We start from the raw sequence: 12,133 nt of genomic DNA, 5'->3' as shown, positions 1-12,133 counted from the left end.
AAAAATATATCATAGTGCAGTGATAGTATGCATTGTTATTATACCCTTGGGCTTTAACACAGGTCAAATTGTACTCTACAGATAGTGCCTCTGGCCAGAAAAAATAATCTTCACCACGATTGTAGGATATAGAATGGCATTTGTCAAACTGTATTTAAAAGAAATGTTTGGTAGCTCATTTCTGTAATCCCAGCATTTCTGGAGGCTGAGGTCGGGGGATCACTTGAGCCCAGGAGTTTGAGACCAGCTTGTGCAACATAGGGAGAGACCTCATCTCTACAAAAAATAAAAAATTAGGTAGATGTGATGGTGTGTGCTTGTGGTTCCAGCTACTTGAGAGGCTCAAGTGGGAGGATCACTTGAACAGGGGAGGTCAAGGCTACAGGGAGTCATAATCAAACTGCTTCACTCCAGCCTGGATGACAGAGTAAGAACCTGTCTCAAAAGTAGATAAAAGAATAAAATGAATAAAAAAGAGAAGTGTTCGTTGAATTTATATGCTAGTCATACACATTAGTGTGCCAGCTTATAATGGAAGAGTCCACTGACACTGACTGTAGTAAAATCAGAAAAGAATTTTTAAAGGCTGCCTATCTATAGATTGTTAGTTTTTGCAAATTTTAGACTATTCATGTTTAACTGACTTTCCACATTTTAAATAAAAGAATTAAATGTTCTTCAATTTGAATTTTAAGAAATAATAATGGAAGTGCAAGAATACTTGCATGATGGAAGAGAGTTAGGTTTATTTATGCCTCTACCAAACTTCAAACTCTGCAACCCAGGCAAATCACTTAACTTTTTATGTACTTGGTTTTTCAGACAGAGTAACTGAGGAAGGGATGAATGAATAAATGAAAGAAGAGTTAATGAGCAGTGTATTAGTACATTTCACTTTGCTATAAAGGAATACCTGACACTGGGTAATTTATAAAAGAGGTTTATTTGGCTTATCGTTCTGCAGGTTGTACAAGAAACATGGAGCCAGCATCTGCTTCAGGCAAGGGCCTCAGGGAGCTTTCAATATTGGCAGAAGGAGAAGGAGGAGCAGGCATGTTACATGGAGAGTGAGGGAGCAAGAGAGAGGGGAGGAGGTGCCAGGCTCTTTAAAAAACCAGTTCTCCTGTGAACTAATATAGTAGAGAACTCACTCATTACCACAGAGAGCCCCAAGCCATTCATGACAGATCTGCCCCCATGACCCAAACACCTCCGACTAGGCCCCACCTCCAACGTTCAGGATCACATTTCACCATGAGATTCAGAGGGGGCAAATGTCCACACTATGTCAAACAGGCCAGGGGGATCACAGATCTAATCCATAAGAGACTATCAAACATGGCTAGGGAATAGAACCTTAGTGGAAATTAAAAAAAAAGAAAAATATGTTTTATTATTTTTCAGGGAAAAATTGAATGTAGATTAAAGAAACGTATTCTGATCATTTCCTATGGGTGGGGCATAAAATCCAACTAGACCTTGAAATGGAATTGTTTTCTAAGATGGCAGGCCTTTGATTTCATACAGTGAAGGTGATGAGAAGGGACTAGAGTATTCAATTTTGGAGCACTGAATAGAAGTTAAGCTCTCTACCAAGTAAATTTCATTCTTTACTTTTCCTTCAGTGATGTTCAGTTTCCCCTGTCTCCCTTCCTACATCCTCCCTCCCTTTTCCCTTTCAGCTAACATTTATTGGTCATTTACCTTGTGCCAGGCATGTTATCAGAACTTTCCATAGAGTAACCCATTTATAAATAAAACGTTGGACACTTACTTAATGAATATTTATTAGCCTGCATAGGCACTGTGCTGGAGCAGTTACATCTGTTACCTCGTTTAGCAAGAAATTTTTACTTTTGTCCTGCTCCTGGTCTGGTCTCAGACTTACTAAGATCTTGTGCTGAATGAACGGGAACTTCTCTTAGAGCTCGGCTTCTTCACTTCTTCAGGTTTTCCTTGATGACTCATCTTTTAGGCCCTTAACAGGCTAAATTTCCAACCAAAACACACAAACACATTCACATACCAATAGAAGAACAATAATGGATACCATTACCATCACCAATACAAGGAGGAGGTTAGTTTCTTTGCCAGCTAAGGCATTATGTAAGGTGAGATATAATAAATAACCTGGCATTATGGCCAGAACGAGGACAAAAGATGAGACAAGTGAAACGTCAAGATCAAAGACAACACTAGAATGAAAAATGAGCTATTAATTGGTGCTGGGAAGTTAGGAAAGGAGTGGCAGAGATTAGGAAGCAGAGGTAATGGGAATAAATGATTACTGTAGTATGAATGAACATTTGTTAAGGAAAATACAATAAAAGTTTCAAAACTACACAGACTTTGGATAAATTGTTTTTAGGCATATGCAAGTAAAAAGTTGAAAGTTAAAATGATGTTCTTCATGTTTTTTAAGTGAAAAGTATGTCTCTTGTTGAGATAGGAGCCTCTTCTCATTTTTTCTTTGTATTCCTAGCATCTAACGTATTCTTGGCATGAAATGGAAGGTTAAGAAATATTTGGGAAGGAATAAATGATGAAAGTCATTTGCACAAGGATTAAGAATACATAGGATAACATTAAAATCAGGAATGATTAAAATTTAAAGTATTGTTTATTAAGATATCACTCTATTTCTCAGTAGTTGATATGTATGAGTAAAATATGAAGAGTATTTTCTGAATATTTTTATATATTCATATTCCCCTTCTTCATTCATTCATTTCAAACTCTCTATTTTAGCATTTGCCATTATCTCTGCCTAGAACAGTGATTGTTAACTGTCGGTTCACATCAGAATAACAGTATTTAAATTTTATAAGGTCCATGCAGTCCTCTGTATTTTTAAAAGGATTATGGATCATTGTCATAATCACTCCTTGTTAAAAACCACTGGGCTAACACATCTTTTCCCAGTTTAAACATATAGCTGAGTCCTACTTGCTTTTTTTTTCTTTATTTTGTTTTTGAGATTTAGCAGATGGCTAATATTCAATGTAATCAAAAATTTTAGATATTTTTCTTTTGATGTTTATGAACAAACACAGATGAACAATACCAGTAAGAATAGACATATTCAAAGCATAAAAGAAGCCTCAGGTACATTAAAATTTTCAATGAATGTTATCTGGTATTATAACTCAGGTAGACAGGGGAAGTTACTGTCCTTTTATTGCACATTAACTCCAGCATATTAATGTGAAGCTTATGTGTCCTAAGGAAATAAAATTTCTGAGTTTTACAGCATTAAATATTGCATTACACAGCATTAATACATTACAACAACTTGAAAGTAAACTATGATATTTTGATAGTGAACTTTCATTTTCAAGAGAAAATTATTTAAAAATGGAGAAGCCTATAATATTCTAAGAAATCTTACTACCTTACAAATTGTAGTCATATGTGGCTTAATTAACTAGTTTCAAGTTCCTTTTTGGTAGAAGACAATAAAGACAATCCACTTTCATATTCAGAATTACTTATCAATATCAGCATGATATCCAAAGTTAAACAGTAATTTAATGATGCAAAATATATTTTTTATTTTCAGGAACAGAAGAAGCAGTTTAGTTGATAGTATTATTTCCAACAAACTAAATAGCTGTAATTATACTTTTATTACCTAGAAACATTTTATAAATGCCTCTGAAGTAGAGAGTTTAATTTTATAGTCAGGACTCTGAATAAAATCAATATGCTTGATAAATGCACTCTACAATTGTCAAGAAATGGTCCAGTTAAAGTCCAAATGGTATACAGCAGAAATTAATCCTTATGATCATTCATTCCAAAAAAAAAAATGAACAAAGGGTTTTAGTTAACTAGTGAAAAACAACAGTCTCTAGTTTTTGAATAGTACAGTATAGTTGATTTGCATTTCTAATATTATATGTTATTGTTCCTATTGTGAAATTTGAAACTTTTATAATAGATGTGAATTTATGGTCATGCACAGATATATTTTTAAACCGTCCTTAAACTAGCTTAATGTTTATGATGGATCAGTAAATAGGCACACTAGGTCTTCTGGTTTAAACCTAGTTGGTGTTCATATATTGCTCCTTTTATTTACATTTTAATCTTTCACAAATGCATAAGTTCCTAAAATTGACATGCTCTCATGATAAAATATGGGAAAGTTGTGGATCTACCATTTAAGGAACTAAAGGACTAGTAGGCTGATGAGATAATTTAAACAATAATTACAAAAGAATCCAATGGAAATATTTAACAACCTTGCCATATGCTTTGCATGGTCTCAGGAACCAGATGAAGGACATTTTGAGTAAGGGACAAAGAAGGTTCAAGTAGAGACACATTACAGACAAAAGTGTGTGTGTGTAGATACCTGCAGATCAGACCATCTGAACAACATGAAATAACAAGGTTGCCAAGGTGAATTTTTAACTTTCTAGTCAAACCAAATTATTTTCTTTAAGGATAAGGATAGAACATAGGTAGAGTACCAGTTCATCTGAGTTTTGATATTTTTGTACTAAAGGTCAGCTGTTCTCCTATCCACTGGCTCTTGAGTACAATATGAGTCATTGTGAAAGTGAGCACCTCTTGCATCTTCTTAAAGAACCAACTTATTCACAAACATTAATTTTCAACTGAGAATTAACTCAAACTTTTGTAGGAGAGCTCAGGTGTTGGTGAATTTAAATGCATCACAACAAATTAAATGATTTTAAATGCTCATTCTTTCCAAACTCCTTCCTTTGCCAAGTCAACTAATGTGAATGATAATGGGTTGGGGATTTAGGCAGAGAGCAATCTATGTTGCCCTTTTCTTGCCTAGCATCCATACAGACTTCTGGTTTTGCTATTTTTAAATAAACACTTTTTATCGAAATTACTTTTGGAAAGTCTATTTTCTTCCTCTTTTGTTATGCACAGCAATTCAGCTTTATTCACCTCCTGAGATTAAATTTAGCTGCTCAAGTCTCCACGCTGTGGTCAATGACACATACAATTCCACTGGTTACCCAGACCCACCCTCCTAGGAGGCAGTTTAATAATCACTTTTTATTGCATGATCATTTCTTTGGTGGCACACTACAAATGATATTTATTTAAATAAACACATTTATTTAAAACATTTAAATGCTTATTAGTTTCCTTTAAAATTTAATGCTCTTCTTAAGAGGAATTTTGGTGAATGAAATTTTGTCCACCTTATTGCTTACTGCATACGTCTCAAGGACCTACCTGTGTCCTCTCTTACTATACTCACATAGATCCAATGGTCCCCTAAGTTAGGAACTATTTACGAACAAATGAGCACTTCTGTTTCCAAAGGTACTTACAATCAATGCAATTAATTAAGTTACTTGTTTAAGTCAGATATTTCTGTGTGGCCAACGTGTGTCAAGTCTAACATCCCCACCAAGAAAATAGATGTATAGTTCTCTTTACAAAATCTGTGTTACATGCATGCGTATGTGATGTGGGTGTGTATGCTAATAGAATTTATTTAAATAGCGGGATGGAAGTAAAAGTATCAGGCCTGGGATTTGATGTTGTACAGTATTAAACAGGACTTAGAGAAGAACCCAGTGGGAAGAGATATGGGGAACAGACTAAATTCATCATAGAAACCTCTCTCATGTTCCCTGACATTCTGTCTGTCCCTATCATATTTCAGATCACAAGCCTCCTTGAAGGCATTTACTCTAGCTTGTTTGACACCAAAATCTCTGCATTCCTAGAAACTCAACTTAGTGTTTAGTACATATAGCTACTCAGTATTTATTTACTGAGTGAAGGAAACATGGTTGAGATGGGAGAGGCAGGTAACTAAAAAATGCCAGATGCTTGGAAGTAAAAGAGAGATGGGGACAGGATAGGCAACAAGTGCCTGGAGTGGAGGTGGGATGGGAAGACCGTAGGATGGAGGTGGAGCCAGAAGTGCCATCTGTGGGCAAGGAGAATTTTTTCTTACTCATCAGGATGCTGCTGGGATAATTCCTTCTTCAATAATTGGTTAGAAGGAATCACTCATTTGAGACAAAATTCTCAAGGAAGGGGATTACAAAATTAGATCAGATTTGCTAGAAGAAAATATTAGTGCTGTTTTTGAAAAGAAGTATCAATGTCTTATCTCTTGGCTAGGAGCTTTAAGTTGATGTACTGTTACAAAATTAAACTCCTTATGTTTTTAGATGAAGATACTCCACAAGTTTCCTATTTGTAAATTAATCATGAATGTCTTGAAACCAAGAAAAACAGTTTGTCACTTGTAGTCTAAAATGAAGAATGTATTTGGTTATGAGGATACATACCAGTTGAGAAGATAACTTACATACCAGAAGACCACAGAAAAATTATCTGAAGGCAGCTATATATGCAAGGCAGAATATTATGGCACGAAGAGTTGAAGGAATTTAACATAAGGGAATAATTATGGGATTTGAAATGTCTCATGATGAAAAAATACATTTCTTAGGCTCAAAGTAAGGCACACATATCACTCCACTTCCTTTGAATTAATGCATTACCATTTACAAAGGTCAGACTATGACGCTGTTGAATCTAATCAAAATTTTGTTTTATGAAAACTACATGACCAGTTAACTGTATTCAGAAGTCAAGGGCTGAATTTATCGCTGGGCTTATAAGAAGAAGAAATTGATGCCCAGCGCATGCTCACTTAAGAAGCTGGTTAAAATAAAGAATTGCTGGGAATATTGCTAGTGATGTCTCCTTGACACTGCGAGTCATTATCTTTGGTAATTTTATCTACCCAATATACAATGAGAACATGCTGAGGAGCAAGTGATATGTAAATACAGAGAACATTTGATATTTAAGTTGCCTCCACAAAAAAATTGGGGGAGGGTTAAAAAACGCATATCATAAAATAATGGACAATTGAATTAAGAATAGAAACTCAGAACCAAGGAGTTATAAGTAAGAATAAATTGATGGGACTGCAGCAAAATTTGTGCAGTCAGTTAAGACTGAAAAACTTACTTTGATGTAGCCTTAGATTTAGTTTCAGACTGCCTTTGAGCCACGGTGATCATTTCTTTTCTCTTACAATAAGAAATGAAGAAGCTCATCAAATACTCAAGGGAACCAGATCTTTTCCCAGAACAGAATTTCAAAAGAAATTTTTCATGTGGGACTTTGTTTGGAAGGCATTATGGGATGCTGTATGTACTACCTTTAACAGCATTTGTATGTGGTGATGGATTCTTTATGGCTATTTCCTTTAATTACTTCCTATAAAAGCTGAGACAATGCTAAAATGAAATTAAGTGAAGGCAATTCTACCATAAAAATATGATCTGCGAGTACAATCATCCTATGGTCAAGCATGAGCAAAGGATAGTCCCTAGATCAGTAGTCTTGAATCTAAAATAATTTTGAAATAAAAAAGTACCTTCTTGCTTATCTTTAGGTGGAATTTGAGTTGATTTTTCCATCATAAATTTGAATTGTTACAAACATTGTAATTTCTGGTATACAGTGAATGTTGGCAATTAAAAATAAATCTTAAATTATCCTTTTACATGTATTCAGTGGAATGTACCATTTTTGTCCCAGTTCTCCAGGGAAACAAAACCAATAAGATATTGTATATTTATAATATATTATATTTATATAATAAATATAATTATATTACAATTATATTATATATAATAACTTACATATAATATTATATACATATATAAGTATGTATAAATAAGAGAAGATATACTATGGGAATTGTTTCACGTGGTTATGTAAGCCAAGAAGTTCCACAATCTGCTGTCTGCAGACTGGAGAACCAGGAAAGCTAGTGGTGTAATTCAGTCTGAGCTGAAGCCCTGAGAACCAGGGGAGCTGATGGTGTAAATACCAGTCTACTATGGTTTGAATGTTTGTGTCTCCTCTGAAATTCATGTTGAAACTTAATCCCCAATGCAACATTATTAAGAGGTGTGATCTTCGGGAGGTGATTAGGTCACAAAGGCCCCATGTTCGTAATGGATTAGTTCTCTTATAAAAGGGCTGGAGGGAACTAGTTAGGCCCCTTTTCGCCATCAGCTTTTTGCCATGTGAGGATGCAACAACAAGGCGTCATGTCGGAAGCAGAGAACAGGCCCTCACCAGACACCTTGATCTTGGACTTCTTAGCCTCTAGAACTGTGAGAAATAAGTTTCTATCATAATTTACTCACTCAGGTATTTTGTTATTACAGAACCAAAAGATTGAGACAAAGTCAAAGCCCAAAGACCTGAGAACCAGTGTGTGGGTGTGGAAGGAGTGCTAGTATAGGTCCGGGAGTCTAAAGGTCCAAGAAGCAAGAGCTCTGATGTCTGAAGGCAAGAAAAAAGTAGATGTCCCAGCTCAACAAGAAAGGAAGAATTCACCCTTGCCCCACAATTTTGTTCTATTCAGGTCCTCAGCAGCCTGGATGTTGCACTGGTGAGGGCAGATATTCTTTACTCAGTTTATGGATTCAAATGCTACTTTCTTCTGCAAACACTGGTACAGATGCATGCAGAAATAATTTTTTACCAGCGATCTGGGCATCCCATAGCCCAGTCAAGTTGATCATAAAATTAATTATTACACTATCCAGCACAAGAATATAAGACACATCACCCAAATATACAACCAATATAAGCTCCTGTTTTTGGGGTGGGGGGGTGGGGGATGGAGTCTTGTTCTGTTGCCCAGGCTGGAGTGCAGTGGCGCTGGGGTGATCTCACCTCACTACAACCTCTGCCTCCTGGGTTCAAGTGATTCTCCTGTCTTAGCCTCCTGAGTAGCTGAGATTACAGGCGCCTGCTCCATGCCTGGCCAATTTTTGTATTTGTAGTAGAGATGGAATTTTGCCATATTGGTCAGGCAGGTCTGGAACTCCTGACCTCAGGTGATCCACCCACCTCAGCCTCCCAAGATGCTGGGATCACAGGCATGAGCCACTGTGCCCGGTAAATATAAGCTTCTTTTTGATGAAAATTTTACATAGCTTTTATTAATCACTGAAATTGTAATTCTATTTTACTTCTCTCACAGAAATTAATTGTAATGCAAATTTTATTCCTAAAATTTCTTAATGACCACTCAAATATACTCCTCTGCAACAAAAATTACATAAAATAATTGCATTTGTTTTAAAAATTCTTTTAACCAAAAGCTTTAAGTGTTGAAACTTTCTGCAAATCTATTCTATAATTATTAATAGATAATGAATCAAAAGCATATATGTAGAGGTTCAAATGTTGATGAACTATTATTAAGCATAAAAAGTAAAATACATCTCTTAATGAGATACATAAGGGCTTTTTCCAATTATTTTAAGATGAGTGATGGATATATTGTTTTATGTAAAATGGGGAAAGACAATTGTGAAAGAGGAGATAAGAAAGAAAAACTTTGGACAAAGAAACTCTCGGGCAAATCATTTGAGAGAGGAACATTATATATAGAAGTTAAAGATCTGGAAATGAATTTCTTTAAGTCTTTCTGTATAAATCACTCCTTGGACAATTTTTACATATTTCAGTTTGAAAATGTCTAGATCTCAAACTTATTGGTCGTGGCACATGATTAAATGAGGCAAAAGACCCTGCAGCCTACACATCTTGCCCTGTCCTAGTGGGGCTGTGGGTTTCTAAGTATGTGCACATGTGTAGGCACATTAAGAGCTTACTGGAATTTCTTACTGAACTCTTAAAATAACAATGTTCAGAAAATTTTAATGCCATACCTAATTTGGTATATAAATACCAAATTTAGAAGTAACATATTTACTGGGAAGTTTCTTTAATCATATAAAAAATGAATCTTTGGAATTGTATGTCTTTCACTATTAAGAATAAGAAAATGGACTTGCATTTTTGAATTAATCTATGGCTCTGCAGGAGGACATCATCACAGCAAAAAATGATCTGTAGGACAAGCTTTGAAAATTACTGATCTATTATAATCGATGGACTGTATGGTTGCCAAACAATCCTTTGAAATATCACCTTTTTTCCCTTTTAAACAGAGTTAATAATAAGTTTACTCAAAGGTCTGGTCTCTATGTATTTTCCTTTTTCCCTGATCCCTCACTAGTACACTAAAGGCATTCTAAGGCCATACTGAAGCAAAACAATGACTCAAAAAAGGATTTCCTAAGATCCAGAAACTTGCCAACAGAACTTATCTTTTCAGCTCTCATAAACCATGCAAAACTTGGGTTACCATAGACCCTAGAGATAGGCTTTTTGGATTTTAATCCCAGCTCTCCCATTTATTAATTCTGTGTGACTTTATGTAAGTTATTTGTGACTCAGTGTCCCTATCTGTAAAATGAGACTTAATTGAGTTCATATTTATTTAAAGACAAATGCATAGACTAGTTCTCAGTACATCTTAAGTGGTATGTAAGGGCTTATTTTAAAATACATATATGTTCATATAACACTCTCATCGCATTTTATACTTAACAAACCACTCTCACATTAAGTACATTATTCATTACGTTATTGTACAACATAGGAATTTCAAGAAAATACAGCTCATTTACTTGTCTTAAAACAAATAATTATAAACCGACATATTTGAAACTTAAATCCAGATTTTCTAGTTCCATGTTAAGAGATCTTTTTACCAAATGTGTATCTGAATTCACTTTACTAATGGAGTTGTTTTGTTACTTTCAAAGTGATTTTTGTATTTAAAGTTTTAACTTACAGAGCACTTTCAGGTGGGTAAAGCAGACATACTTGAACTGGAAATGTCTATATCTCAAACTTATTGGCCATGGTACACCTATGCAGGTTTTTCACCATCCTTGTAGGTAATTAGAGATTACACTTGGCTGAGTTTCCCTGGTTCCTAGTCCCACCTAGGTCACTTAAAAAGCCATTATCCAGAAGAAGAAAGATAATTACAAGCAATACCTGGTGATACTTATATATGAAATAAATGATCTCTTCCACACCTATTTCACTGTCCAGAAATACAATTTTCCAAGTTTCTAGATAAAATTTTTGGTTAATAGAAAACAATATACTCAAAAGCCATATATTCTTTTTCTGCCTCAAGTTTTTTCTAATATAAATTCCAATACAATTTGTCTGGTTGGTAACTATTTTCTCTAACTGTTTGAACTAAATGATTTTGATAGGGACAAGAGGCAGGAGAATTCTGGACAGAAGACAACAGATGCCCAGCGAGGGCCCCACCCTCAAGACTGGAACCACGGCCCAAAGTGGAACAAACATTCCTGTTTTCCCTCTTGAATGTTGCCTTATCCAAAACCACCCACGGCCTGCCCTGCCCCCCATCCTGTGCCCGTAAAAACCCCAGGCTTCGCTGGCAGAGGGAGGAGAAGAGGAGAAGCAGCTGGACGTCGAAGACTATGGTTGGACATTGGAGAGAAGCAGCTTGACTTGAGAAGGGCGGCTTGACGGCAGAGCTTTGAAGAATCCTATGCAGGACTCTGGGGGAAGATTACCTTCTCGCTCCATCACCTTTTCAGCTCCCCTTCCCACTGACAGCCACTTTCATTGGCAATAAAATCCTCTGCATTTACCATCTCCAATTTGTTCATGTGACCTCATTCCTCCTGGATGCCCAGTAATTACTCGCATGCGAGTACGAAAGGCTGTCACACTGATCCTCCACTGAGCTGTTAACACCTAAGCCATCTGCGGACGGCAAAGCTAAAAGAGCACTGACTGCAACTCTCTTTCTGGGGCTTCGGGGTCATGGGCACCCCCACAAATGCTGCCGAATTTGTTCCTGCCGGTGTCCAAAAGTGCTTGCCCTGGCTCCCGCACCCGCTCACCTGCGTGCTCCCTCCCACTAGGGGTTGAGTGCGGCAGCTTCCGGTGAGTGGAGTTCGCCCTTGCCAGCGCCTGTGCACTCCAGTTCCTGCTCACGAAGGGGTCAGGGAAACAAAATGACTTCTGGTCTAGAAAGATAGGAACCTGTCTTTTAGAATTTTAGTTTCCTTTCTTAATTTCTGCTATGTTAATTTGGAAATTATCTATAAATGATCTCTCCACTCTAACTGGTTGGAATTCAAATGTCTCCCAGCCTTGTGTGAACTTTGGGTTTGCTCAGCTTATACGACCCTGGTAGTTTTTGCCCAGCTTCATGGAGTTCTAACTTCATGCCAAATTTACTGCATAG

The 12,133-nt window shown here is 36.2% G+C and overlaps 1 long non-coding RNA gene across 1 annotated transcript in view; it reads left to right on the top strand.

The window, feature by feature from the left end:
* The window catches only part of LOC129528317 (uncharacterized), a 37,920-nt gene extending 26,614 nt beyond the window's left edge, over positions 1-11,306 (top strand). Inside the window, exon 3 of the long non-coding RNA XR_008673558.2 lies at positions 11,124-11,306. This is a non-coding gene — a long non-coding RNA (uncharacterized lncRNA). The remainder of the gene's footprint in view (positions 1-11,123) is intronic.
* The last annotated feature ends 827 nt before the right edge of the window (positions 11,307-12,133 follow it).

This window comes from Gorilla gorilla, chromosome 1, assembly GCF_029281585.2.
Source record: "Gorilla gorilla gorilla isolate KB3781 chromosome 1, NHGRI_mGorGor1-v2.1_pri, whole genome shotgun sequence".
In the NCBI taxonomy this organism is placed as follows: domain Eukaryota; kingdom Metazoa; phylum Chordata; class Mammalia; order Primates; family Hominidae; genus Gorilla; species Gorilla gorilla.
Note: the sequence above shows the minus strand (reverse complement) of the source record. Positions and strands in the feature narration are given on the sequence as shown.